This window comes from Poecilia reticulata, chromosome 15 (assembly GCF_904066995.2).
Source record: "Poecilia reticulata chromosome 15, P_reticulata-male-v2, whole genome shotgun sequence".
Classification (NCBI taxonomy): domain Eukaryota; kingdom Metazoa; phylum Chordata; class Actinopteri; order Cyprinodontiformes; family Poeciliidae; genus Poecilia; species Poecilia reticulata.
In genome coordinates this window covers 15,444,872-15,457,813 of record NC_088844.1, presented here as the reverse complement: position 1 = coordinate 15,457,813, position 12,942 = coordinate 15,444,872, and the positions used below count along the sequence as shown (strand labels likewise).

General features: G+C 42.2%; 1 protein-coding gene across 5 annotated transcripts in view; it reads left to right on the top strand.

The window, feature by feature from the left end:
- Window positions 1-12,942, top strand: part of zmiz1a (zinc finger, MIZ-type containing 1a) — a 124,733-nt gene that overhangs the window by 18,308 nt on the left and 93,483 nt on the right. The window lies entirely within an intron of this gene.

The window sequence follows — 12,942 nt, the reverse complement described above, 5'->3', positions numbered from 1 at the left end:
AGCAACTTTCTCCAAGTTGAAACAATTTACAGCCCGATCCCAAACCTGGAACAGTCAGTACAGGTATGTTGGATTGTGTGGAATTCAAAAAATGACGTACAAACACTAGTGTAACCAGTTTATTTCAATGAAGATAAAAACAGTCTGGAGGGAGCAAATAGAAATGCTAAAAATACGAAACCTGCACTTATAAACAACAACATCCTGTTGTTTCATCTTAAGATTTATTAACATCCTCTGGGACAAAGTATAGACTGAGTCTGTTCTGATTTGCAGAACCTAGAATAGTTTAAACATCACAAAGCTAACTAGTGAGCCGACTAGCTGCAATCTCTAAAATAGCTTAATAAAACAGGCAAAAATAATCACATTTACAAAGATTTATCTACATCTCGAAATCAACTGGTGACCAGAATCAAATTTTCTGCAAATTTCCGAAATCACATATTTTTCTACTCTGATAATGCACCATAACTGAGCACCAAAAAGGTTATGTAGGCAACAGAAAGACTTATGTGTGGAAAGCTGAACAAAGTGCTGTAAAAGTTGCTTTGCTTAACCCTTTTCAGGTTTTTACTTTCATCTGTTAGGAAACGTGCAGGGTTTAGAAACGATGGCAGCAAATCTCCAGAGTTAATGTAAGGATCTAGGTTCTCTTGGAGATAAAGACAAGCGATTACAGTTCACAGTTTACAATCAATAACGTAGAATGCCAGAGACGGCTTAAAAGACCAATTCTGCAATAATTTTGCCTTTGTTTGAAAACAATAGTAAAATTCTGTTTAACAGCACCTTCTTTAAAACACATTGCCTCCCCCGCTAAAATAAAGCATATTTATTTGGAATGCTACTTTTTTCGGATTGGATTTTAACCTCCAATCATTAAACTTTTAGTCTCTTTCCAGCACCGACCTAAATACTGAACTGGTTCTCTTAGATTTATATTCACATTTTTTTGAAAATGTTTTGCTTTGTTCTTTGACTGCTTTCAGAAAGATAATAACAACGTGTTTGTGCACACTATTTAGGATGTAGTGCTACGATTTTGCACCCCATTACCTGTTCTCAGGCAGCGCTAATTAGGAAACCATAAAACGCTGATGTGATGAACTGTTACGGCAGACATGATTAACGTTATGACTCCATTATCATTTTGAGGGATGCTGCGGTTTGCATATAGCTCAAAGGTCTGCCGCGCCGGATCTGCTTGCATGTCTGCAGCTTGGTTGGCCGAAAACGACTTCGGTGCAATTATATCCCTTACCCAGTTTAAATAATGGCATTTACAACTTTAAAATCCACCCTCCCCCTCTACTTTTAAAACCTGAAAGCCTCAAGCTCATATTTGCCATCAGAATTCTCACTGCGGCCCTTTTCTTTGGGTTGTGCAGCAGCTTCGGGAAGCCTGGTAAATACTGATGACAAGCAAGGTCGGGGCGGTGATGCAGGACAGCCCGAGTGCTGCACCGCTGAGGGTTGTTGCTAGAGGAAAGGAAAAAAAGAAAAAGAAAAGGGTGGGATGAAGGATGGAGAAAGGAGATGAGGGGACAGGGATAAAAGTGTGTGGCATTGCAGCTCCGGCGGTGTACCACCCGCTACTCAGCTGCAGCTACAAATCACACAGAACCGTTTCGCTGCTGGCGCCGTGCCACGACACTGATCGCTGGCACACAGAACACTGTCAAAACCATCTTGATGGGTAATTAGAGATACTCTATCATTACAGCTGTAGCTATAGCAGCAGTGCTTATGTCGTCTAGTGTGCGCATGATGTGCAAGTGACATCCGAGGGCGTCGGGATGCTGAAAATACATTTTATTCAGTTTAACCCATGCTGATCCTTTAAATTCCGCCGTAAACTCCACCATGAACCGAGGCCTGTGTCTGCGCGTCTTTCCAAACGTACGTAGGGCTGCGTGTAAGCAACAGCGACGTTGTTTTAAAGGTTAGCGGTGTAATTTATTAGTGTTGCCGAAGCACATCATGTCCTGTGTGACTTTGACCAGACGGGCCCTGCTGGTTTAAAGAGCGAGCAAGATAAACAGAGGAGGCTTTAAGCAGTTCTGCATACACACATCAAAGAGCAAAAGAAAGCAAAGCGCCAGGTTGGCCGGCTGTTTCCCCCGCCACCATTTAGACATTTAGTATTTTCCCATTAACCCTCATCACTCACACGTAGACCTCGGCTAAAATACCCACTTTTACGCTCACCGTGAACAATTTGGCAATTTGCGACGTTATTATCCTAATTTGCCCAAGCGAAAATGAAGGAGGGGGGGGGGGGGGAACGCAGAGCACATTGTATGCCCTTCGATTAAGTGGGATGTTTTGAATGTGGCTCCTCCACCTTCAAGAGAGATTTGATACTTGAGGGGCTGAAGTGTTTTTGATGGAAACTCCATTAATGATTGATAACAGGAGGAGAGCGGTTATCTTCCCGCTGCAGCGCAATCAATTATTAAAAGTCCTCCTCTTGCATTTTGGTGGCACATAAAAAAATAAAAAAAATCAGTCACCATCTTAAAATCTTGAGTTGATAATATCTGTCAAAGGAATTTAGGATGCTGCATTGATTTAAAAAAAATTTTTTTTTAAACTCTCTTCATCTAAGGGTTGCTTGTTGTGCATTTTAACATGGATTGATTTATGTTTTAGTGATGGCATCATAGCTTTATTTGTCACATAAAGGAAAAGTTTCCAGACCTTTAATCCAACAATCCTGAAATCAGGGATGTCCGGATGTGATTCCAGGCATCAGGAATGATCCTGATCAGTGTGTTGGCTAGAAACAGGAAAAAAGCAGAGAGAATGATCAGCCCAAAAGGTGAGAAAAAAAAGTTACAAAAGGTAATTTTATGCACCTTTATTTGTCCATCAGTAATTGCTTACTTAGAGACAAACTTTATGCATTAGAGAAGAAGTTAATTTTTTTAAACATGTGTTTAGTGTGTTAAGATAGTTTGGAAAAGGATTTTAGTAATGAACATCAGTCCTAATTAAATAATCATCCCTCAAATTCCCACCAACGTAAAACTCACATTTGTTTTCTGTCATCATTGCTAGCATTAGCCTAGAAGTTCAGAAAAGTATTCAAATTTGAGACATTACCTGTAGAAAAAAAAAGTGTTATGTCAGGTATATGTTTTGAAGCATAAGGTAGAAACTCCTCTTAGCACAAAATATCTGTTGCTGTCAAGAAAAAAAAAAAAACTAGCCCACATGTTCCTGAAAAACCATTTGTGGCTGGTGTAAGTGGGCAGAAAATAATACTAAATTAGACCATGAAATATTGTATGTGCTGTTTTACTGCACTTTAAAGCGGAGGTGTTTTAAAGCATATGGCATTCATTGAACAAAGTACCTGAACTGGGATTTTGAGTTTTCAAAAACATCCATATATGGAGAACCAGCAATCCTGTTTGGGTCTTCCCTACCTGAAATTTTCCACTCTCTTACGTGCATTGGGATATTTAATATGTAAGCCAGACTGACTCAGTCTGTGTTTACGTTGAACTTTCTGACATGAGCTCATGATGTTGAAGTACTAAGTACTTGAAGTGATGCTGGAGAGTCGTGCCAGCCTGCGTTTCAGCGCGAGTCTGTGTGGCACTGGAAATTCTCCAGAGCCGACTGCAGATTCAAGCAGGCTAAAGACGAGCTGACAGGCCCGCGGGGTGCGCTGTGTCATCACCAAGGTTCCCATCAGGCCTTTGCGCAGGGAATCTTCCCAGAAAACGGCGTCGCAGCTCCACACGGGAGACCAGATGAAGTCCTTGTACTGCTTGTGGCAGCCACTGAGCAAAAGCGTCCAGCCTCTTCTGCTGCAAACGCTCCGAGACAAGGCAAGAGTCGATGTTTTTACATCTCTCAGCTTCGAGTGGCTGCGGAGGCTTTCTTAAGCCAAGGTAATGATTATGCCTTGCATAGACACAGAGAATGCCTTGAAGCACTTCTGTAGGAACGCTGCTCTGTTTTTGCATCATCTGAGTGACACCCTCACTTACTGGTGTCAATACTGGAGTTATTTATTGACTACAAATGAAGCCCTGCAGCACTCTGGTTGCTTTTTTTTTTGTCCTTTTCACAGACTGCAGCCTCTTAAGAGGAGCTAAGAAAAATAACCCTGGAGATATGACACAACTATCAAGATCCAGGCATGCAAAGATAGCAATAAGTGGCGATTGTCAATGAAAAGAAACAACAGAGATGTGGTGGCTCCTCATATCTGACCTCTCGTGGTCGTGTCTTGTCAGAGAAGCGAGGCAGCACTTGTTACCCGTCTTATGTCAACATTTGCTGTATTGACACAAGCTGCATCCCGTAGGCTTCTGTCCTGAAAGCTCTGGGCACTGCAGCCGTGAAACAGAGTGATTAGATTTAAAGATGGAGATGAATGTGAACACAGCTTATTACACAAAAGCATAAATCACAAATAAGAGCCTGGGAGCTGTCTGATTGACCTTTTTGTACATCGGTGATGAAACTGGAGATGGATACTCTCCCTTGTAGGGGAAGTTGAGCAGCAACACGGGTTTCGGACAACAACGTCACAGATACAGAAAAAAGTGCACACTTGTAGGGTCGGTTGTCGAGATACTCGGATCAAAAAAATTTGACGATTACGAATGTGTGGTGTTTGTCAAGTTTTGGGTTGCCAATGCCAGTTTGAGTCAAATCTGATTCCTCGATAAAGCCTGTAACATAAGAAGGTAAAAGAACTATGTTTAAAATATATTTTCTAACTTCTCTGATGCTATATACAGTGGTGTAAAAAGAAAAAAAAATTGCCCCCTTCCTGAGTTCCTATTCTTTTGGATGTTTGTCACAGTTCTGTGCTTCAGAACATCTGAAATTCTGGCTTATCTTTGCAGAATTGTTGAACTTCACCCACATTGGAGGTTGGCACATCACTTGTGTGGCAGTAATCAAGCTCAGGTGTGGCTAGAGACAGCGTTTCTGCCGTAGAGTTGTTTGAGAAAGGTCTGACAGAGATCATCTTGTCCAACAACGTATGGAAAGCAGCTTTATAATTCTGACTGCTCACCAACATCTTTCCTGGTGCATCTCTGTGTTACCTTTGCAGTACCTTTTAGATGAAATTGTCAGCATGTCAGAAAGACACGAGAAAACGCACACAGTGACCGGCCGACACCTGGTTCTCAGGCCCATCTTTTCCCAGGTAGTGTCCTCCCGTCTGTCCGCTTGTCGCCCTGTCTGTCCCAGCAGCTCGGAGCCTCAGCAGGGTTATTAGAATAGCCCCGTGGCTGTCACTGATAAGGCTTGTATGGGCGCAGCGGCTGACAGTGTTGCCTGTCTGCGTGGCAAACACAAGTGGCCCAGGCCAGGGGATTACTGCCTGCTGCCATTTCTGCTGATGCCTTTCTTTATGTTATCCTCTTCAGTCAGATGTGCTGCATTTGAATAACTTGGCTGATGTTGTAGAAATGGAACTCCTTGAAATCTCCACCTGCATACAAATGAAGGCACATGCACGATTTCACACGGCCCATCCATTTCTCTCTCTCTCTCTCTCTCTCTCTCTCTCTCAATATTGGTCTCACTTTCTCCATCTTCTCTCTTTTTTCTCCTGCTGGTGGCCATAACTGGTTATTTACATGCTCTGTCACTTACTGGGCGGAGTGATGCTGATGGGCTAGGAGGCTCGCTAATCCACTCTACTGCTGTCATTAGAGAGAAGCAAACAGACTATTACCACCTCCTCCTCTTTCTGCTCATCATAAGCTGGCCTGAACCTCACACACATATATACACACACGCACACAGAAACAGTTGCACAGCTGTGATGGAGAGTGCCTCTTGTTTCTTCAGCGCTGCTGAGTGGAGCCCTGCTTTGGTAATTGATCCTGTTTGGTACACGAGGAAGGAGGGAGGGAGGCCCTAAGTGTTGTCAGTTTGCTGCATTAATTTTTCAACCGTGGCCAGTGAGGCTGGAGGGACAAGGAGGGGTCCGTCGCAGAGCTCACCCAGAGCAAAAACACCGTGCCCAGTGCCGAACGCGCTGCTGTTTATCGCTGCTCATTCTAAAATAAGTTCTTCTCTCTGAGACTCAATTATGATTCAGCAGACTGGTGGACTCACTCACTGCCTCCTGCAGATGACAAATTTGTTTTGCTCTGTCTTCCTTTCTTCTGCAGCACATAAATAACCCTGTAGTGGTTAAGTGACTTGTGCCTCTTTGTCTGGGTGTTTTTTAACCCTCTTGTGCTGTACAGAGAGTTCCCTGTGATACTGGACAGACCTCATCCTGTGCTTTCTGAGCCCTCATCTGAGGGGGGCTCTGGTCTTTTGACTCACTAATGATGTCATCTTGAGCTGAAACGAGGCACAAACACCCAATTTCTGCCTTGGTAGTAGGAACTGCTATTATTGGTTCTGCGTTCCTCGCAGCTCCCACTCACGGACAGTGTGAAAAACACTCACTGCTTATAATTAGCGGGAGCTCCGCGGCTGTGCCGGTCAGCACGCCCGGACGGAGCGACGGCGATGTCCGTCAGAGCCACGTTAGCCAGCGCTTTCCTGAGTCATTAGCAGGCGCTCACCGCCACGGTGGACGTCACAGCTGACATTTGTGCAGATATGAGTCACAATTTCTTTCTTGCGCATAAACTATTATTTCTATATCGACACTTTTATAAACACAGACACATTAAAGATCTAGACCCAAGGATTTTGCAATAATTAAGTGTAAATTTTTATCAATGTTTTTAGCTTCTATATTGTTGATATCTCAGTATCTGTTGTGTCAGAAAACTATCTGCAGCAGCTTAAAATACAGGCTTTCTGTTGATATAAAATACCAATTGGGTTTGGAGCACTATCACATGCTTAAAAGCCTTGAGTAACAATAGCACAAATTTTAAGCATTTTTGTACAAAGATTTAAAACAAAAACTAAAAAATAAAAAGGCTGCCATGATCGAATTACTCCAACTTAAATCAGAAAAACAACAAATACTCTAGATGCACCAAGTAGGAAATAATCTTCTCTTCTCTCCTACCTGATTAGATGATTAGTTGCTGAGATGCCTCTAGAATCCAGTATCATTTTATTTTTTAAGTTTAGGAATGTAAATAGAAAAATCTTGTTAATCTAGCCTGTTTGGCTAAGAATGTCAAAGTTATTCCCTCTCAACAGATTTTTTTCTTTCCTGAGATCAAAGAAAAACAAAAAAATTCTCTAAAATATTGCAAGTTAACTAATTTGAATCTGACTGGTGGGAAGCAACCGACTGATCAAAACAGTCTCGGTTAAGTGTTTAACATCAAAGTTTCAACTCGCAAACAATGCGAGAGGCAGAACCCGGTCGCAGGCGGGCTCAGTGATTTACAGCCTGTGGCAGGTCACACAGGTGAGAGTCTTGTCTGCTTTGTCCCATCCAGCAGGTGTGTTTTCTCTGCAGGTCTGATTATTCTCCACCGCCACCTCCACCCCTTCCTGTCCTCTCACCCTCCTGCCAGCGTAGCTAGCCAGGACAGGCCTCCTTCCACTCCAAAACCGTGATTGCATTCTTCAGCTATTCCACCCCCTCCTTCAGAACAAGGACCCACTGCATCTCTCTCCCTTTCAAGTAGAGGCTGGCGGGCGCATTTCCCCTTTGAAGATGTAATCTTGGAAAACACAGAGACATCTCTGGGATTATCTTAAATGTCTTCAGTATGTCAACAGCCCAGTTCTGTTACAGAGCAGCTTTGGCTGTTTTAAAGGAGGTCGGCCGCGATGACAAGCGGAGGAAGGAAAATGCCGCGCCGCGGAGGTAATCGCAGGGTCAATTCTGGCCGACTCGTTTCAGGGCTGGACTCCCGCCGGTGAACCTGGATGTTGAGGCACAATGAAACGACAAATTTTCCCACGCACGTGGCGCACGCCGTGTTTACAATCGGAGGCGGCGGCGCTCCCGGTAACAGATGGTGTTTGTAGGTGAGGCCTGTTGATGTCATGGCATTCTCCAAAACGGATGCGACAATCCAAACTGTGCAACGTCTTAACCAAGCGTACAAAACGAGACCAGAAACATCACAGAGTAGTCACGAGAGGGAAGGTTCGCGTACACCAAATTAGAGGCACATAAGTGGGCGCTCCTTGAAAAGGATCTCGACTTTGTAATCATATCAGATGTTATCGAGGGGAGATTTTAGGAAGGGTAAGTGCCTGGAAACTAAATCAGAGAGAGGCTGCCTAGGGAACACGTTGTTATCATAATTACCTGCTGAGCGATGACTGCAGAAGCGGTGTTGATGTTGACGCCACGCTGCCCTCCTCCCCCCCTCTCTCCTGACAAGGCTGTCTTGTGTGGGCCACTGCCTTGCTTTGACATCACTTTGTGCTCTGTTCTTTGTGTGCTTTCTTTATTTTCTTTTATTTTTTCTTTCCCCCCCTCTCTTTTCAGCAAGTAACAAAGACTGCAGGCCAAAAACTCAAATATTGTTTTGGTGAGATCAGGCTCGCAGATTGAGGACAGACTTGCGTCAGTGCATACGTGCGGGTGCTGGGAGGCTGCGGGGTCAATCCCTGGAGCCAAGGCGAAAGAGAGACCTCATCCTCTATGTTTCAAACAACAAGTTAATGCTCACGCCGAATGGGATGCCTCTGCTCTTTATTACAGTGCCTCGGAAAAACACGGGCTTGATTTTTAAGGATTTTGTGAGCTAGTCCAACACAACCCTTTGTGTTTTTGTGTATGTCTCTACTAGCTTTGCAGAATGTTTTTTAAAACAACTCAGTCTAAGTCGTATTAGATGCATAACACCCGTCTTTCCTGATCTTCCTTCTGTTTTCACATGTCAGACTAAACATTTCTCCATGAGAAGTTCAAAGTTTGGGAAAAGCCTGAAGGCAGTCGGCTGCACTGGGTTGTGTTCAGGTTTATTCGACTAAAGGTGTCTAAACACCAGTGCGTGCTATTTGATTTTGATTATTATTATATATATATATATATATATATATATATATATATTTTTTTTTTTACAAAATATTAAAAGCGGCATTCATTTCTAGCCATTTCACAATAAAGCACCACCTTTAAGCTTGTGGAATATGAATGCTATGCTCAAACGTTTTCTTCACGAATCATCGTCACGCAGGAGAGAACGAGGAATTTTGGGTGTGAGTGAAAGACGTGAAACACTGGGAGAAACACTTGACCTGCTTGTTTGGGGAAAATGGCATTCCTTTGCTAATTTCCTCCTGATAAGTATCTGACAGCTCATAGCAAAGTGTTTTATCTTGGCTGAAGGAAAATGGCTTCTCTCTTGGCTTCGATCGATTTCAAAGCCTCTGCTGCTGCTGCTGAAAATTGCATTCTCCGGTTGCCACGTTCTTTTATTTGCATAAAGGTAATCAATCCCGGGCAGCGTACTCGCTCGTTGCTTTTAACTTAACATGGACTTTATCCTCGCCTTCCTCCTTTTCCTTCTGTTTGCTTCTTGTCTATTGCAAATTCCTGCTCTTTCCTCCTCCACCTAGCATAATTGATGGGCGTTTGCTGTGCTGGGGGCATTGATTTTTACTGCTCGGCCTTTCTCTCTCTGGTTTAACAGTTGATGAGTTGTGTTAAGACACCCAGGGACAGTGCAGCCTGTTTTTAAGGAGATGAGGTCGGCCTTTATAGCCCTCCTGCTTCCTCAGCCCCGGATGATAAGGTGTGTTTATGTACACATGTGCACACATTAGTGAGCTTGTCAATGAGTAGCCACTAGAGAGGAGGATTCCCTGCAGGAAGCTAAAGTAAACGTCACAGCGTTAAGGGCTTTTCTCCAGACAAACTTCGGCTTGATCGTACGCATCACTTTAAAGACTTTGCACACAGAAAATTTTGTTAATCTTACCCAACCCTGGTCAAGTGTTAAAACCCAATCGGGCGTCGTAAAATAGAGATCTCCTGGCTTTTGCAGAGAGTTAGCTCAGATTTTAAGGGGTGACGAAAAATTGTAGTCTCCGTTACAACCCCCAGCCGACGTTGCTGCACACAGGCTCAGAAGTCACGGCTACAGACACAAACCTCATTTAACACGATTAGTCTCTTTGAGGATTTCTTACTGCAGACTCTTATATCCAGGATGAAAGAGTTTGCACTTCTGACAGGAGGGGTGAAGGAAAAAAAAAAAGAGCTTGAGTATGCAGAAGCTACCGCGGAGCCTTTCACTGCGACATTCACCACGTTATTAAGGAACGTATTGCTTTGTGCCGTGTTGCTCTCAACACCATCTGTAGCGAGCTGCTCAAGTGGTAGCAATTTTCCTCTAGTCTGGTTGTCTCTCATGCAGCATTACAAGTGAAATTCGATTGCGAATCTCGGTGTTCTAGCGCATTTAGTTTCTCATAAATGTTTGCATTCCGGGGTGATTGCTCCCTGGCAGTTTCCAATATGCAAAAAAAGAAAAAGAAAAAGTGGTTGCAGTCGAAGCATTCAGTTCTCTTTTTGCTTTTTAAAAGACTTTTAGAGTATGAGAACAAAACATTCATTTACTCTTCTTTTACCCTTCAATTCTATCTGACCTGTAATAAAACGGGATCATGTTTCGCTGCTACCGACTAAGATAATCTTAAATAAAAAGGAAAAACAAAACAATAAGGAAGTTAACGTACGGCTGCCTTAACAACTCGTTTAATCTCTCTTTAACAGGTCACCCTTGCACACCTAGTACACAAATGCTTTTAAAAGGGTCCACCGGTGTGTGTGTTATAGCTGTGTAATATCAACCTAATAGGCTTACCTGTCAGCAGTGTATGAGACTTAGAAGCTGTAAATCACATTTGTCTGCAACACCTGCTTGCCTCCCTGCGTATTTATGGTTTTCTCCTCCCCCCCACACTGTCCTCTTGGTTTTTTGGCCTCCGTCCAAAGTCAACCCCCTCTTCCCACATTATGTTCTTCAGTGCGTTGCCTTCTTCTCGTGGATTAAATGAGCGAGCAGGTGTTGTGTTGTACGGAGGGGGTGCTCGGTTTTCTCCGCACACTCCTTCCTTCTAAACAATATCTTTGTTGTTTTCCGAATATCAGCAGAGTGAGAGATATAGTTCCAAGAACAAAGCAAATGACATCACTTTTGATCGTTTTATCTCTGCGTTTCACAGAATTGTGGCTTAAGGCTTATTTCTAGCCTTCTTGATTTCTTCCACTGGGTTCAGTTAGACAAATTATTAACTTTTAAAAAAAAAATTTTTATCTTATAGTTCAGTGCTGAAAACTCTGATAAGAAGTCAGGCTGAGCAAAAGAAAGTTTGTTTCCTACGTTGTAGGTGAAACAGAAAGACGAATGTTGCATCCTCCTGCGGGACTTGTTGCTGTCAGTTGCTATAACCTTCAGAACGTGAAGGAACATTTTGTGTTGTTAGCCCAATAACAAGACAAAACCCCAATTTCTAATTTGGTTCAGCTTTGTGGAGCTTAAGTTGCATCATTTTCTTTTAAGTCTTTTAATTATAATCCATTTCATTTATAATGTTGTATTCCTTCATACATTTCTCTCAACCGTACAGACCTACCTAATTTATCTGACAGTTTCTACATTAAACACAAATATTGTCTACATGCACAGCATAGATTGTGAAATGTTTGCAGATTTTAATGTCTCCACTTGGTTCCTGATTAGGAAGGATTGGTGGCCGGATTGTCTTACATACACAACTCTTAACATAATGGCTCTATAATCTAAATTACGCATATTTAGGATCAGATTAGACTGGGCCATGAAATCTAACCCGTCTATGTGATTGTGTTCTATTCATGTGATTTTGATTTGTTGTTTATTTTACGTAATTAGAAATTGTTGGATTTGTTTTCAAAAGAAAAGCATGAATTTATAACACTTGGAGTATAGTAGCCAACAAATGTGGCAGTGATTTAATTATTTTTACAGATATGATCAACAGATTATAGATTTTGGGCCAGAAATGATTACGTATATTCTTGATTTCTTAAAAAGCAGCTGAATTGCCCTTGATTTTATCACCAATGGGAAGCTGGGAAGTGGATGATAACTTCAGCAGCATTTATAGTTGCGGTATGGTGAAGTTTATTTACAGCTTGTTTTTTGCCATCGCTTATTTATTTCACTAGACAAGATACTATTTTTTGTAAAGAAGTATTGTCAGTCAGTGCAATATATTCAGCTGTTTAGTGTGATTTTGACCCGTTTTAGAATTGATGGGCAGGATGGAGCAAGAGTCAACTTAAAGAAAAAAAACAAACATTCTTTCTCACAGACCCGTTTAGGAAATTTGAATATTATTTAAAGTTCATTATTTTCATTAAGTCAATTTACTAAGTGAAACAAATTATGCAGTTTAATTACACACAGACTCGTGTTTTAAAGCCTTTACTTCTGTTAATTATGGAGATTGTCTGCTTACACTGATGAAAACATGGCATTGAGGATTAGAATATTAAATCTGACAAAAAAAACATTTATTGGGCTTAATGAAAAGAATATTTAATACCTGCTTAAAGGTTATTTTCAGGATGTGCTTTTAACCTAACAAATGATTCCAGTTGGACATATATTCAGATGTATTTATATTTTTAATACAGCTGTACCTTCCTCATCTTCTTGGATAACTTGTATTTTATTTATTGTGTATTTGTTCTTGGGACTTGAAGTTAAATGAATGGAGTAGATGTGTAATAATCAAGTCAAATGCTGTCGTCTTTACAGCAACGCTGAGATACACAAAAAATGCTCTGATTGGCTAATCTCAAAAACCAGTGTGGGTGGGTGTTCTTGGCCTATGCTGGATTTGTATGAGGAGTTAAAGGAGGCAGTGAAGCAGTGAGAAGAGACTAAGAGGGGTGTATTAAGGCAGGGAATCTCACCACTCTGTGTGTGTGTAATGGACTCAGGATGAGGGGCTGACCAAGCAGCAGACTGCTGATAACCTTTGGGAAGGACATTGTTCCTGTGCTTTGGGGGGGGGATTGGGGTG